The 14,243-nt window shown below is 47.4% G+C and overlaps 1 protein-coding gene across 1 annotated transcript in view; it reads left to right on the top strand.

Annotated features, from left to right (window-relative positions):
• The first annotated feature begins 1,174 nt into the window (after positions 1–1,174).
• fam49a (family with sequence similarity 49 member A) overlaps positions 1,175–14,243 on the top strand; it is a 20,793-nt gene continuing 7,724 nt past the window's right edge. The window contains exons 1-2 of the mRNA XM_076138662.1: positions 1,175–1,312; positions 13,596–13,651. The gene's annotated coding sequence lies outside the window, so the exon portion shown is untranslated. The remainder of the gene's footprint in view (positions 1,313–13,595; positions 13,652–14,243) is intronic.

The raw sequence follows: 14,243 nt of genomic DNA, 5'->3' as shown, positions 1-14,243 counted from the left end.
CAGATAAGGAACAGCCAGACATGATTTATACTTACCACATGTCATACTTGCTGCCAATAGTGTATCTTCCTCGGTGTGTGGGTGTGTGAAAGTTAGTGTAAAGGACTTTTTTTTCTCCATCACAGCCGGTGGTTGCGATAGAGAGATGGAGGTAGGTGTACTCTGACCCCAATGTCTGGTTGGTGCTTATATTCCCCTGGAGGTGTTTACCAAGTTCATACCTTGGACCACACAGCCGACACAGATGAACTTCCAACCTTTCCCTGCATGCAGCGTCAGCAAAGAGACACACGGCCTTGCTCTGAAGACAGCACCATTTGATTGTCAAAGCCTTGACATTCTTAAAAGGCTTTGTGTTAACGTGCGCAAGTGTGTGCATGTGTGCGTGTTTCTGCGTCTTTGCAGCCCTCAGGGCAAAGCATGCAACCCCCCATTCTATAGGCCTACTAATGTTCAAACATGCCTTGACTTCATCCATCAGTCTTAATGCTGACATACAGCAACCAGTGCAAGCAGCAAGTTTGCTGTGCTGTGAATTCCAAGTGAAGAGCTGAATCCTGATGTGGTTATGAATGGCAATAAGGCCCACGGAAACTATTTGCAGAGCACACACACATATAGGTCTAACAGGAAGTATTGCTCATGCCCAAATAAAGTGTTATGATATATATGCACAAATGTTCTGCAACGACACTTGAACTAGATTTGTGTATGCCTACTTTATACCTTAGACCTTAAAGGTTCTCTGCATGCCTCACATTATGTATATAGACTTTGCAGTTCTTGTGTTGGATGTATGTAATGTGTATTGGTGGAAATCGTGTATGAATGTGTATTCAGTCTGGCTCGCTCCAAGATTATGACGTCAAAGTCTGCTGGGTTTTATTTCAAAAAGCTATACTTTACGTTTCCGCGTTTAAATTTCAGATAACAACGCTACCGGGCTACTTATTTTTATCACAAACTTCATTTTAAAGCGGAGCTGCAGGCTGTAAAAAGTAGCTCAATCACTCCACAGAGGAAACATTTTCCTCGACAACCATTGGCCCACGAAAAGACAACAGTAAATTTGATTGGCCCGTTTCGCACTATCCCTAATTTCGGCCAATTAGATTTTAGCGTAGGCGGGGCTTCGAGCTGGACTTTTTTTTCTCCTCCTTGCGGCTGAGGGAGGAGTGAGTGCGGAGAAAAGAGCGTTGTTGTCCGTTGCTACCGGGGACAGACGGAGACGCCAGGACCCCGTGAAAGTAGTGTTCGGACCCGCACTCCAGCGCGTAACTGCTGCTAAATACCACACCCGAAAGACACACCGGTGAGTTCTAAGTGTTTATAAACTTTTCTGCGTGTTTAAGTTGGAATTCACCTCCGCCGGTGTCGTGCCAAATAGTGAGCAACCTCCAAATCAGTTACTGTCAAACGAGTTCACATGGGGAAGAGATGCCGGGGGAAGCGCTAACCGGCTAGCCTGCCTTCGGTCCGTTTCACCGGTAAACAAGTATGTAGTGACGTCTTATTACGACCAAGCGCCATTAAGACTGTTTTGGCAACTGTTCGGCGTATTTCCAGACGGTTTCTGGAGCTTTTTGGTGCCGAGCTGACCTTCTCCGGGACATGTTGGAGAGCACTGCGGGCTAACAGGCTGCCAGGCTACCCAGCACACTTGCAGCACTCGCCGGCCATTTATTGAGCTTTCGTGTGGTCACTTCACCAAATCAAACAACTGCCCGGTCTTACCTGGAATCTGTTGACTATCATGTTTGATTAAGTTAACCACGGCAATTTAAGCCCTATAATCAACAATTGTTCTGCTGGTATCCATGCTTTAAAGCGCTACTACATACATTTATATAGGGAGGTGTTGTACTTACTCATTCTTGTTTGTATCTTTGTACTGTTGTGAATTTCCCAACCTGTTAAACCTGTAGAACTCTGTGATGAAGCTGTGAGAAGCTGAGAAAAGCTCCTCAGCTGTGTCACTTTCTGCTCCCTGGGTTGTTATTGGAGCGCATACATGCTTGATGACATCTCTCAGCACATCATACATCACATATGTGCTGCTGGGTCACGGCTGGTCCCTGTCTGTCCCATGATAGATCCGTGTGTTCACCAGAGAGGATAGGTAGGAGTGATTACATCGCTCACATTTAAACTAAATTCAGGTTACGAACGTTGGACGCAGTGAAAGGCCGTATGGCTCCTCATACATTGAAATGGCGCCTGAGGTTGGAGAGGACATACAGGAACAGCTGCATTTCTCAACAGCAGTGTGTGTGTGTGTCTTTGTGTGAGTGTGCAAGTAAGCCCATACATTCATATGTGTTTTTGTTTCAGTCGGTATGCCAGGCTGTAATTGCAGAATTTCCGGAATGCTGGTTGAATTCTGTGAGTGTGTGTGTGACACTGGACAATGGCTGCTGTGCACCGACCTGATCGCTTCTGGAAGAAGTTACAATGCTTTGCATGAGCTTTGCATGGCTTATCATGGTTGTGCGTGCCACAATGTTCACTCTGACACTGGAAGGCCAAGCTGGGCTTTATAAGGCCCAGAATACAGACTCACCTCTGAGGATGTTATGATATAGATGATGTAAAGATGGGTAGTAAGGGCTATGAAGTGTGTATCAACCAACATGTCTGCTCTCTGATAACACACACACAGCTTTCTGAGTGCTTGTGATTATTTTCCTACTTCAGAAAACCAACATTGAAAGTCATACAAAGATCTTGGGCCATATATGGTCGTAAGAAAGCCCAATACAGTGTGTGTGTGTGTGTGTGTGTGTGTGTGTGTGTGTGTGGTTAATTGTTAATCTTTGATTTTTATATGCAAGTCAACAACATGAACACAGCCCACACACAGTATTGTGGTTGAAGGCAGAGATTGTGTTTGAGGAAGCTGCTGTGATGACATTGTGTAGTTGTTGTAAGGTGACTTGCAGGTCTGAAAAAATGAAAGGCATGTGTGTGTGTGTATTCAAATGTGTCCTGGTGAACCTCTTTATAAAGTGTGTCTGGGTGTGTTGCTGAGCGTCTTAACGACTTTGCCGCCACCCTGCCAGAGAGTAAAGGCTCACTTCAGTTTTCTCTCAGCGCCGAGTGTTTGTGAGTGAAAAACAGGATATGGTCTCTCACACCTTCACACACACACAGCGGCGTGTTTTCACATTGTGGTGGTGAAGCTGTAGGTTGCCTCAGGCGAAAGCAAAGGGAAAGTGTGTGTGTGTTGAAAGCATGGCAGTGTTGCTCCTGTAGTGAGTGAACATTGCTGGACCTCTGCTGCAGTGGAGTGCAATGGAAATCTGTGAGAGGCATCATTATAGTATTCAAATGTCAAGTTTAACCACTATAGCCTACACACACACACACACACACACACACACAAACAGCACTGACGTCAGATGTAAACCTGAGCTGCTCATCTATTTGTTATTACTGATGAAATACTTAGGATAGGATCATTTTTATGAGTGTACTGCTGAGTTTATCCTGTAGGACTGAAGACAGCTTCATCCATACACTTAGTTGCCACAACAACTGCAAGTGTAAACAACCAGAGAGTAATGACATTACGATGAGGCGTGACCGACATCACCTGCTTAGGAGCTATTTAAAGCCCAAGCAGGTATGAGAACCATGTATGTGTGTTTATAAAGCAGAACAGCATAATTCATTCACCGATCACACACTCACACTTTGTTAGATCAGCCACTGTGTGTGTGTGGTTTAGTATCATAGCAGTGAGTTGTGTTAATTCTACCAACAAATTGAGGCCCTCAGCTCCTCCTGGCTCCCGTTGTGCCTCCTCTCCTCCCTCCTCTCCTCTCCTCCTCTCCTCCTGTTATCGGCCCAGTCATCGTCCAGGTCACAGTGGACCAGCAGCCATTGCTGACTCAGCCAACGCTGCCATCTGGGCTGGAACAGAGAATACAACAGACTTCTCACCGGCTTCAGAGCCTCAGATGTGCCACTAACACGCCGTCGCTGTCTCTCGGTCTGTCTGTGTGTGTGTGTGTGTGTGTGTGTGTGTGTGTGTGTGTGTGTGTGTGTGTGTGTGTGTGTGTGTGTGTGTGTGTGTGTGTGTGTGTGTGTGTGTGTGTGTGTGTGTGTGTGTGTGTGTGTGTGTGTGTGTGTAAGAAGGACAGATAGGATGAAATGTAGAGTGGACAGTATTGTGAGCAGATAAGGAGGATTAACTTGTCCTTTCCATAAATTGTAGCTCTTTGGTAAATCTTGAAGTATGAAGCCATGTTAGTGGATGCAGAGGGCTGGACGGTGTTCACACACACATCACACGCTCAGAGTAGAGTGTAATTATTTATCTTAACAGCAGTATTGATTCATATTGATCAATAAGGCTTCATCACATTTGTAAGTCGACTCCCTCTCTCTCTCTCTCTGACTTCACTCTATTTTAGTCCCAGCATTTAAAGAGAGAACGATCAATATTACCTATTAACAGCTTATCGCTCATCAGTAAGTCATCATAAGTCATCAGTCGCCCTCCAGGATGCTTCATGTATGTCAGTCAGTCACAGCTGTGTCACAATAAAACACTGTGCAAGTCAAACTGGCTGCTTCAGGTTCCTGCTTCAGCCCAAACTACATGTCTGACTGGCTGTGTGTGTGTGCGTGTGTGTGAACTGCTCTGTCGTGCGGCCCTGCACACTTCCCGCTCACATTTCACTCTTCACACTTTGCTTCCTGTCAGCTCTATGTGCTGCAGTCATTTCTATTTTGTTTTGCTGTAGTGTTGTCACTGTTTTCCTTCCTTCTGTCCTAATTCTCTATCTCTCTCTTCTCTCTCTCTCTCTCTCTCTCTCTCTCTCTCTCTCTCTCTCTCTCTCTCTCTCTCTCTCTCCCCTTTATTAAACTTTAAACTCGTATAGGCTTTATACTGCATTGTGTGGGATAAGAAGGCCGTTGTGGGTGAAACCTGAGCGGCGGTACAGTTCGGGTGTTATTTAAAATGCACACACACACACACACACACACACCATCTGTCCTATTGATTTTGCTGGAGCTTCTCTCAACAACAGGCTTTCTTACACTGGCAGATTCTCTTCATGCACAAACGCCCAGAGCACCGTACTTTGCAGGCCTGCTGGAAAGTTGGAAAGCTTTGGAAAAATGTGTTACAGTGCAGAAATCTATCCAGAAATAAAGACGCTACAGGATGAAGTTGTACAATCTTTAGTTTTGATACAACAGAGTGCGTATTGGTTTGTTCTCTAGCCTTTCATAGGGACGTCTGGCTCCTGCCCACTGAGCTGAACAGGTGCAGAAATGCAGAGATTTACAGCTGTTTATTGTTCATGACGTTCTGTGGGAGCAGGAGCAGGATGTTTCAACGACAGCCGCCGGGCTTTGCACCCAACACAGCCTCTTCATCAGTGTGGAAATTGATTCATTCCCTGTGTCTGTGTGTGTGTGTGTGCGCGCGGGTAGCGGGTGCACAGTAATGGCCGACAATCTTGTTTATGAGGTCGTGGGGTTTATTGACAATTCACATTAGTTTCAACGTGTGCAGGCGGTGGTTGGACTTGGCCCAAGCGCCCCGGCCCGTAAAGGGTTAACTCATTTCACAGGGCCGTTATTGCCACCATCAGTGGTCACAGTTCCTTTTTCTCTTTGCTATTTGGTTCCGTCTGAACTTTGCTCTGTTGGCTCCTGAGCTGTCACTCAGGGTGTGTTGTGACCAGCAGGCAATGACAGAGCAAAGGTCACACACACACACATCAGAGTGAGGAGGGGACTGAGGTGACTGAAGTGTAGACAACAGACACTCCAGCTGATCAAACAGGTAACAGGTACAGAAATTACCCAGAGACCACCGCTCTATACGCCGTAAACAACAAACCCACACATGTTGTATGGTGTAACACAGTGTGAAGAAGGGTGTGTGGGGTTCTCTTCCCACAGGGAAGAGAACCCCAATGTCAGGGTGTTTGCGAAGAGCGCTTATCAAACGAGTGTGTGTGATCTGCAGTGTGTGAGCTCACGTCGGTGCTATCAGCAAAGGCAGGACAAAAATGCGCTGACATTAGAATTCTTTAGATAATCTTTGACAGGAGCGTATCTCTGCTCTTTGTTTCAGCCGCATGTGGGGTTCCGGGTGAGCTCGTCTCACGGGAGCTGGTGTTGTTCCGTTAGTTAGCCTGGGCAGAGAAGGAGGCCTGCTGCGGCGGGTGTTGCTCCATGCCTCTCACATACACACTGGCTAAAACTAGTTTCACACACAAGAGTCAGTCACACACAGACATGGCTCCCTTTGTATCTACAGTGCTGTTGACATGCAGGGCTCGGCAGAACAGAAGTGGCATTGAGCAGCGACGTAGGAGGAATTTCTACGCCTGGAGTCCCAGGCTAGGCAGTCATGCCTGCTAGTGGCCAGACGTCCACGCTGCCTCCTCCTCCTCTCTGAATACCAAACGCCCTCCCTTCTTTTTGTCTTATTTACCTCCCTACTTTCTCTCTTTCATGGTCTCTTTTGTGCCGTACGACTCCATGTGTCTTTGTCTCTCTGCCCCATCTTTCACAACATTGACCTCCGTGTCTTGTTTACTACAGCCGACCCTCACTACGTTCGTCCGAAGCTCTCTTGTAGACGCCTGAGCAGAAAACTTTGAGGACATTGTTGATGCCGTCGCAGATTTCTGTCCGACTACTGTAACAGTAGTTTAGTTTTGGTCTCCACTGCCACCCCTCTCCCTCGAGCTAGACCAGAGGCCAGATGTGGAGGAGGGATAGTGGTGAGTTTGTAATGAGCAAGTGTAAAGTCAGGCAGCGGGCCCAGCTGGCCGACCCACAGAGCTCACAGAGCGGCAGCTGAACAGAGCTGAGTACTTCTACTGAGGAGAAGACTGAGCTTCAGTGACTGTGTGTGTGTGTGTGTGTGTGTGTGTGTGTGTGTGTGTGTGTGTGTGTGTGTGTGTGTGTGTGTGTGTGTGTGTGTGTGTGTGTGTGTGTGTGTGTGTGTGTGTGTGTGTGTGTGTGTGTGTGTGTGTGTGTGTGTGTGTGTGTGTGTGTGTGTTTGTTTCATATGTAATGTATAGTTAAGAGAGCATGTCAGAGTGAGATGAGTGCTTAGGAATAACCTCCTGCTCTTGGATTCCTTAAAGGGCCGGTTACTGAGTCATTACAATCCTTCTGGTCTGTGTATGAAGGACTCGGTAGTAAATGATACAGCAGCAGAAAGCAAGGCAGCCATTGTAGTGGTGGGCATACCCCCCACCCCCCCTCCCCTCTCAAGCCAGCCCACCCTCTCCCATGCCTTCCTTATAACCCCCCCCCCCCCCCCCCCCCCCACTGCAGCCCCCCCGGCCTGTGTCCATATTAGGGCAAAACTCAGCCAACCTCCCCTCAAGCTGAGCTCAACCCCCAACATGCCCTGCTGTCACATTTGCTCCAGCACAGGCAGCCTGAGGGAGACGCAGCTCCCCTTAACCCAATTTGGCCACACAGCACAGAGGAGAGGCTGGAAAAGACCAAACAGTGTGTTAGGTTGTTGTTTTCTTAGATTGTTGTTGTTGTTGTTAATGGGCTTAACTTTGCGCCCCCCCCCCCCCCCCTCCCATGAACATACATCACTGGTCATGCAACCTACTCAACTCGTCTAAATTCATGGGTACTTGGCACAACTACTTATGTCCTACCTGCTAAAGCTCCGGCCTTTTCTTCCTCTATTCAAGCTGAGGCTTTCTAAGAGGTTTTAATATCTAAACAAAAAGGAATGTGCGCTCTTACGGAGCCACAAAGCTCTTGAAATAAAAAGCGGAGTGAGGGACAGAGCCGTTAAACGATTCCCTTCTGCTCGCCAGGTATTTTCCTAGAGACTCCCAAACAGAAGTTATTTTGGGTCGTAGATGTTTTGATTTTTAGTTCCCTCGGTTTATACAAAGTCTCTCTCAGGGGAAACGGGTTTGACTTTAAAGACACCAGAGCTGCTGGGCTAGCAGAGAGAATCTGAGCTGTAGAACAGGTAGACTGTTATTATTGCAAAGTTATACCTCCCAGTAACACCAGTACACAATAAATGATAGGCTTGGCTGTGCACAGATTGCCCATAGAGCTGGTGGTTTGTGAGGACCAGGTGGTAAAATGGCTAGACGGCCTTCAAACGCAGTCAAAAGGTCTCTAATAATAGAAAAAAACGATGTTTGGCTTTCGGATCCTCCACGTTGGATTTGTGATCACAGTCCAGACGAGCTGTTAAGTACCCTCCCAGACAACCAGAATCTGGATGTGTTTCTAATGTGTGAGCTTTCAAAGGGTGTGAATAGCACCAATTACCACACTCGAAATCGGGATCAGCTAATGTGCGCGACAAAGCAGGAAAGGGAGAGTCATTTTATGCCCCAAAGTACCGGAATCAGCAAAAACCGTAACGATGTAAGAGCTACAGAGAGACCACAGACAGGACAGGGAGACGGAGACGGATCTAATGGTTTCATGTTTGTAAGCAGAGACGAGAAGGTGGAGGAAGTGAGAGACCTCATTATGCGCAAAATTGTCTTGAGGATTTGATTGAAGCGGAAGAGGAACCAAACAGGATTGATGTCGCGGGTCAGAATCCGCCGGCTTGGATTTGAAGCAACATTTCCTGTTATTTACATTTTTGCTCATCCGTCCAATCTGCAGACTTCTGATTTAAAAGAAGAACAATGAAATGATGTTGTCTGGGATTAGGTATATCCTCAGGTACGGTAGACAGGAAACGTTCCGTGCAGACAGACTATACATTAAACTGTGGCAAACTTTCACTGGATTCATAGCAAACTCAAATAAACTGTTTAGTTTTGCCGCCACACTCAAGAGAAAGGTTCCCACACGCTGGAGGTTTCCACTGCACAGAGGACGAGTGGATTGACGCATTTCCTGTTCAACGGTTGATGAATGAACGTTTTTTTACCCGCAGGAGGTTAAACGCAAACTTTCTTCTTCGCTGTGAGCAAAGTGATACTTGTCGCCAACTGCCTGGCGCCGGTGTGCGGAGGAGAGATGTGAAGAAGGCGCGATTGCTTTGTAGAGTTCAGAAGAAAGTTACCTTTACATCCACAGTTTGTGTTTGAAACCACAACAACCCGACCCTGACTTTGATACGGGAATATTTAGTTGCAGGTCTAATTTCAAGACCTGGCTTTATGTTTGAAGTGGTCGTAGTATTAGTAGTAGTAGTGTTAGCAGTAGTAGTAGTGTTAGTAGTAGTGTTAGCAGTAGTGTTAGCAGTAGTAGTAGTGTTAGTAGTAGTGTTAGCAGTAGTGTTAGCAGTAGTAGTAGTGTTAGTAGAAGTAGTGTTAGTAGTAGTAGTGTTAGTAGTAGTGTTAGCAGTAGTAGTGTTAGCAGTAGTAGTATTAGTAGTAGTGTTAGCAGTAGTAGTGTTAGCAGTAGTAGTATTAGTAGTAGTGTTAGCAGTAGTAGTGTTAGCAGTAGTAGTGGCAGTAGTAGTATTAGTAGTAGTGTTAGCAGTAGTAGTATTAGTAGTAGTGTTAGCAGTAGTAGTGTTAGCAGTAGTAGTATTAGTAGTAGTGTTAGCAGTAGTAGTATTAGTAGTAGTGTTAGCAGTAGTAGTGTTAGCAGTAGTAGTATTAGTAGTAGTGTTAGCAGTAGTAGTATTAGTAGTAGTGTTAGCAGTAGTAGTGTTAGCAGTAGTAGTGTTAGCAGTAGTAGTGTTAGCAGTAGTCACTAGGTTCTGGTAAGGTAGGGTGTGTTGTTTATTGATGTTCCCACCTCCCCCTCTAACATCTCGGAGCTCACTGGGCTGTTGCAAATCCATCATCCATCCATCTGCTGTTGCCAGGCAGAATGGAGGAGGCCACTACTCTCCAAGATGTGCCTCACACACACACACACTCACACTCATTTACTCACGGCAGAGCTGCAGCCTTCCGGGCCGCTGAGCCTCCCTCCGCTCGGGGCTCACCCTCGTTTGAACCCACAGAGGCCGCTCCCATCATCGCCCCCCAGTTCTCTCCGTAACACACACTTTGCTCTTCACGCCACTGAAGGTGACACACACACGCACACACACACACACACACACACACACACACAGTCGCCACATAGAATCGCTCACATATCTATGAGCTGAAGAGGTCAGCCAAACATGGGACACACACACACACACACACACACACACACACACATCCCCTCGCGTGACCTGGAGCCAGGTTGGACATGTGCCTTTTCCAGAGATGGAGATGGAGATGATGCTCTTTCATGTAAATAATTGATTTGCAGCTTCAATCCTGAATGTCTGTGAACACCAACAGCTGTCACGCCATCCATGCTCTCTGCCAAGCCCTCCTGTCATCGAGGGAGAGGCAACAGCTGTTCTGACTCTTGAGTGGACAAACAGGAAAGAGGACAAATGTTGCAATTTCAGAAATTCCAAATACATTGATTAGAAGTGAATAGTAGAAGATATGTTTGTTATTTTAGCTCATTATGTTTTCTACTTGCTACTCTCCTTACCTCACAATATTACTGTGCGTCCAATCACCTCACAGCTTGTTGATGTTGCTTCTACACAAGGACAACGGTTAAGCCTGCAGGTCCAACAGTGTGAGTCTCAACAGCACTTGTCTCACACGGTTGCCAGTTTCTGGAGTGCGTCGTGTTTCCAGACCACTGGGCGATCTCCACCCTGTACCTTATGGGGGGGACGGTCGCTTCCTCCATCAACCCTGACCGGCGCCCAACCAAAGTCGCCAACTTATCAAATCTGTCATCTCACACACAGATCAACTGGCTTAAACTACATCCTCTGTATTTTGACACTCAGTGATCGTTTATAGAGTAACTGAGTGTTAAGATCACTCACACACACATTTCACCTGTCAGACCCTCGTGTTGGACAAATTTGTTTTAGATAATTATATGTACTTAATCACTATCTGAGTAATTGAATGCAGTGAGCGGCTTTTGAGCGATGTGGTTCATGTAAACACAGCTGATACTCCAGGCAGATAAGAGGGACCTGTGATTGTTCACCGCTCTGCTCCATTTAACACAGGGAACTCTGAGATACCGCCTCTTTTGTCTGCTTGTGTCAACTTTGGCTACAGACCATTGGACTAGGACGGGACCTGCTGCAGAGAAGTGGTGTGTGTGTGTATGTGTGTGTGTGGGAATATCTTTCTGTACATGTGTAGTATGCAGTGTGAGTGATTTCCCCTTGGGTTGTTTCTGGTGCTTTCTCTGCCTCGTCACTGTCTACCTCTTTCATCACACACCTTCCCCTTTTCTAAACCGAAAACTATAGAGGAACAAACTGTGTGTGTGTGCGTGCCTGTGTTGAATACACGCGTGTGCTTCCTCTGTTTTCAACGGACATCCCGGTGGTTACAGTGGAAACTCAGCAACACCTCTGAAGCCTACAGATGGGCTGTGTGGGCGTGCTGCAAAGAGAGACGCTGAGGATTATGTGTACATGTGTTTGCATAGATCTGTGTGTGTGTGTGTGTGTGTGTGTGTGTGTGTGTGTGTGTGTGTGTGTGTGTGTGTGTGTGTGTGTGTGTGTGTGTGTGTGTGTGTGTGTGTGTGTGTGTGTGTGTGTGTGTGTGTGTGTGTGCGTGTGTCACCAGCTGACGTTGACGCATGAAGCAAATGTTTTCATCGAAGCGTCAGACAGAGCCGTCACTTTGCTGCTTGTTTATCTGTCACACGACTTGAAGATAGAGGAGGAGGATGATGATGATGATGAAGAGGAGAGCGAGGGAACACTAAAGCCTCTGCCACCTTCATCGGTGTCCGAGGCGTCGTATCAACATGTCAACATCACAAACAACAGGATCGATAAAAGGAAATCAAAAGTATAAAGACAGAAACATGGAAGTGATGAACTCCATTGTGAACTGTAATTATTCACATCCATGCGCTTTGTCACAATACTGTCACCATAGAAACACAAAGGTTAATGTGTGTGGGCCCAGTCAGCCTCTAAGCGTGTCTGCGTCGGGTGGAATGATCCTTTCCACACGTATTGTCTAATAAGTCACCATGGGCGGCTGTTATGTGTTATTGTGAGGGATCTCTGGAAAATTCCACCCTGGCTCCCCAGATCAGTATCTCCTGAAAAACATGTTGATTTTCTAGCCGTCTGTCCGTCTGTCCGTCTGTCCCTGTCTCCCTGTCTCTCTCTGGGTTTGTCATTGGACTGACCAGATCATTTAAATAATTGAAATCAGTGTCTTTGGGTAAATGTATTGTCCTTCCTGTGGTGCGTGCGTGCGTGCGTGCGTGCGTGCGTGCGTGCGTGCGTGCGTGCGTGCGTGCGTGTGATGTCTGTCTGTCTGTCTGTCTGTGGAGCAGGATGGCAAAAACCCCATGAATATTTGCCTGAGAGGAAGTGGAGAAAGGGAGTGTGGGAGGAGAAGAAAGGAGAGCAGGAAGGAAGGAATTTGAAGTTGAAGGAAATGGAGAGAAAGGCAGAGACGTGGGACGCTTCAGAGCGAGGGACACGTGTGTGTGTGTGTGTGTGTGACCGCGAGGTGTCTGCTGTGATCAGAGCTCCGTCTGTGCCGGCCACATGGCCGTTTGGCAAATGCGCTCATGTGTGTATGTGTGTGTCTGAAAGCCCACACAAATGTAGTGTGTGTGTGTGTGTGTAGCCCGAGCGCGACACGAAGGTGAAGGCCGCTCGTGTGTCAGACTGCATTGCCGTGTCCTTATAAGGACGTCAACTGTCCCCAAGGAGTGTCTGTCCATCCACAGAGACACACACACACACACACACACACGCCCATTATGTTGTAGAGGGGGGGTCAACCAAGGAGGGGTGATGGCTATTTTCTGTGACAGATGGGAGCCAATTAGAAGTGTGTGTGTGTGTGTCAGATCTCACATCATAGTTTTTATGACTGACAGATCAGTCGTGTGTGTGTGTGTGTGTGTGTGTGTGAACCGTTGTGCTTTTTCTTTCCTTTCTTCAGTAAACTAGTGTGAATTTCGATTTAGAGAAGTTTGCCAGCTCCTGGTCATCATCATCATCATCATCATCGTCGTGCAGCACAGAGCCTGGTTTGTTCTAACGAGGTGTGAGTGATACATGAAGCTCTAGGCTCTGTAAAGGCAGTCTGCACTCTGGATGGCGACCCTCTAACAGCTGAACTGAGTGAAAACATGTAAGCGTGTTGGTGTGTGACAGAGAGGAGAGTGACGCTGCATCGCCTCTCTCTCTTTAGTCTGCTCTCCTCAGCCTGCAGGGAGTATCTCTGTGTTCCAGTAAGCATCAGCGTCTGCAGCGTGTCCCAGGATATTTAATCCTGGGCTGAAGGCGCAGCAGCCAGAGACGAGCACGGTGTCGCTTTCACTGCTGAATTATTCAGTGCCGCGTTCTGTGATGGCGGCGGCTTCAGGCAGGCGAGCGAGCGAGCGCCCGTGTTTGTTCTCTTGTTTGTGCCAGGAGAAATCAGGAAATCGGTTAATGTCAAAAGTTGACTGCCGTCACCTGCTCACGTGGGCACACACACACACACACACACACACACACACACACACACACACCAAACACACACACACACTCGTCTCTGTTGTTGATGATCTCAGTCTGTAGGGATTTGAACTAAACTTGCTCTCTTGTGTTTTTGTACTTTTAGGGACTAAAAGTAAGCGGATGATCTAGACGGGCAGCCGAGGTCCTCCATCAGAGAAGGTAGAGGACAGGCACACACACACACACTCTCTCTCTCTCTCTCTCCCTCCCTCCCTCTGTCTCTCCCCCTCTCTCTTGGTCTTTCTTTCTCTCTCCCATCTCTCCCCTCTCTCTGTCTCTCTCCCCCCCCCTCTCTCTCTCTCCCCCCTCTCTCTCTCTCTCCCTCCCCCCCTCTACTTCTCTCCCTCTCTCTCTCTCCACCTCCCTCCCTCTCTCTCTCTCTCTCTCTCTCTCTCTCCTCTCTCTCTCTCTCTCTCTCTCTCTCTCTCTCTCTCTCTCTCTCTCTCTCTCTCTCTCTCTCTCTCTCTCTCTCTCTCTCTCTCTCTCTCTCTCTCTCTCTCAGTTGGTCTAGTCATGCCTGAGTGAGACCTCACTCACTCTCAGCCCTGTGACAGTGCTGCGGTGTGTGGTTGTGTGTGTGTGTGTGTGTGTGATTACAGCATGGATTATTGTGTTTAAGTCCTTTTTTCCCCTCAAAAGGCTGCGGAACGACTTCTCCTCAGGGCCGTCAAAGGGCCACGCCCCTCATTTTTATCAATCGCTCGTTCCAATGGAGCTCCAGGGAAGGAAACGACTTTACCCTCGTGTAACA

The sequence above is a fragment of the Genypterus blacodes genome, unplaced genomic scaffold (genome assembly GCF_046128005.1).
Source record: "Genypterus blacodes isolate CSIRO-AG114 ecotype Tasmania unplaced genomic scaffold, CSIRO-AGI_Gbla_v1 ptg000392l_1, whole genome shotgun sequence".
NCBI classification, from domain to species: domain Eukaryota; kingdom Metazoa; phylum Chordata; class Actinopteri; order Ophidiiformes; family Ophidiidae; genus Genypterus; species Genypterus blacodes.
Note: the sequence above shows the minus strand (reverse complement) of the source record. Positions and strands in the feature narration are given on the sequence as shown.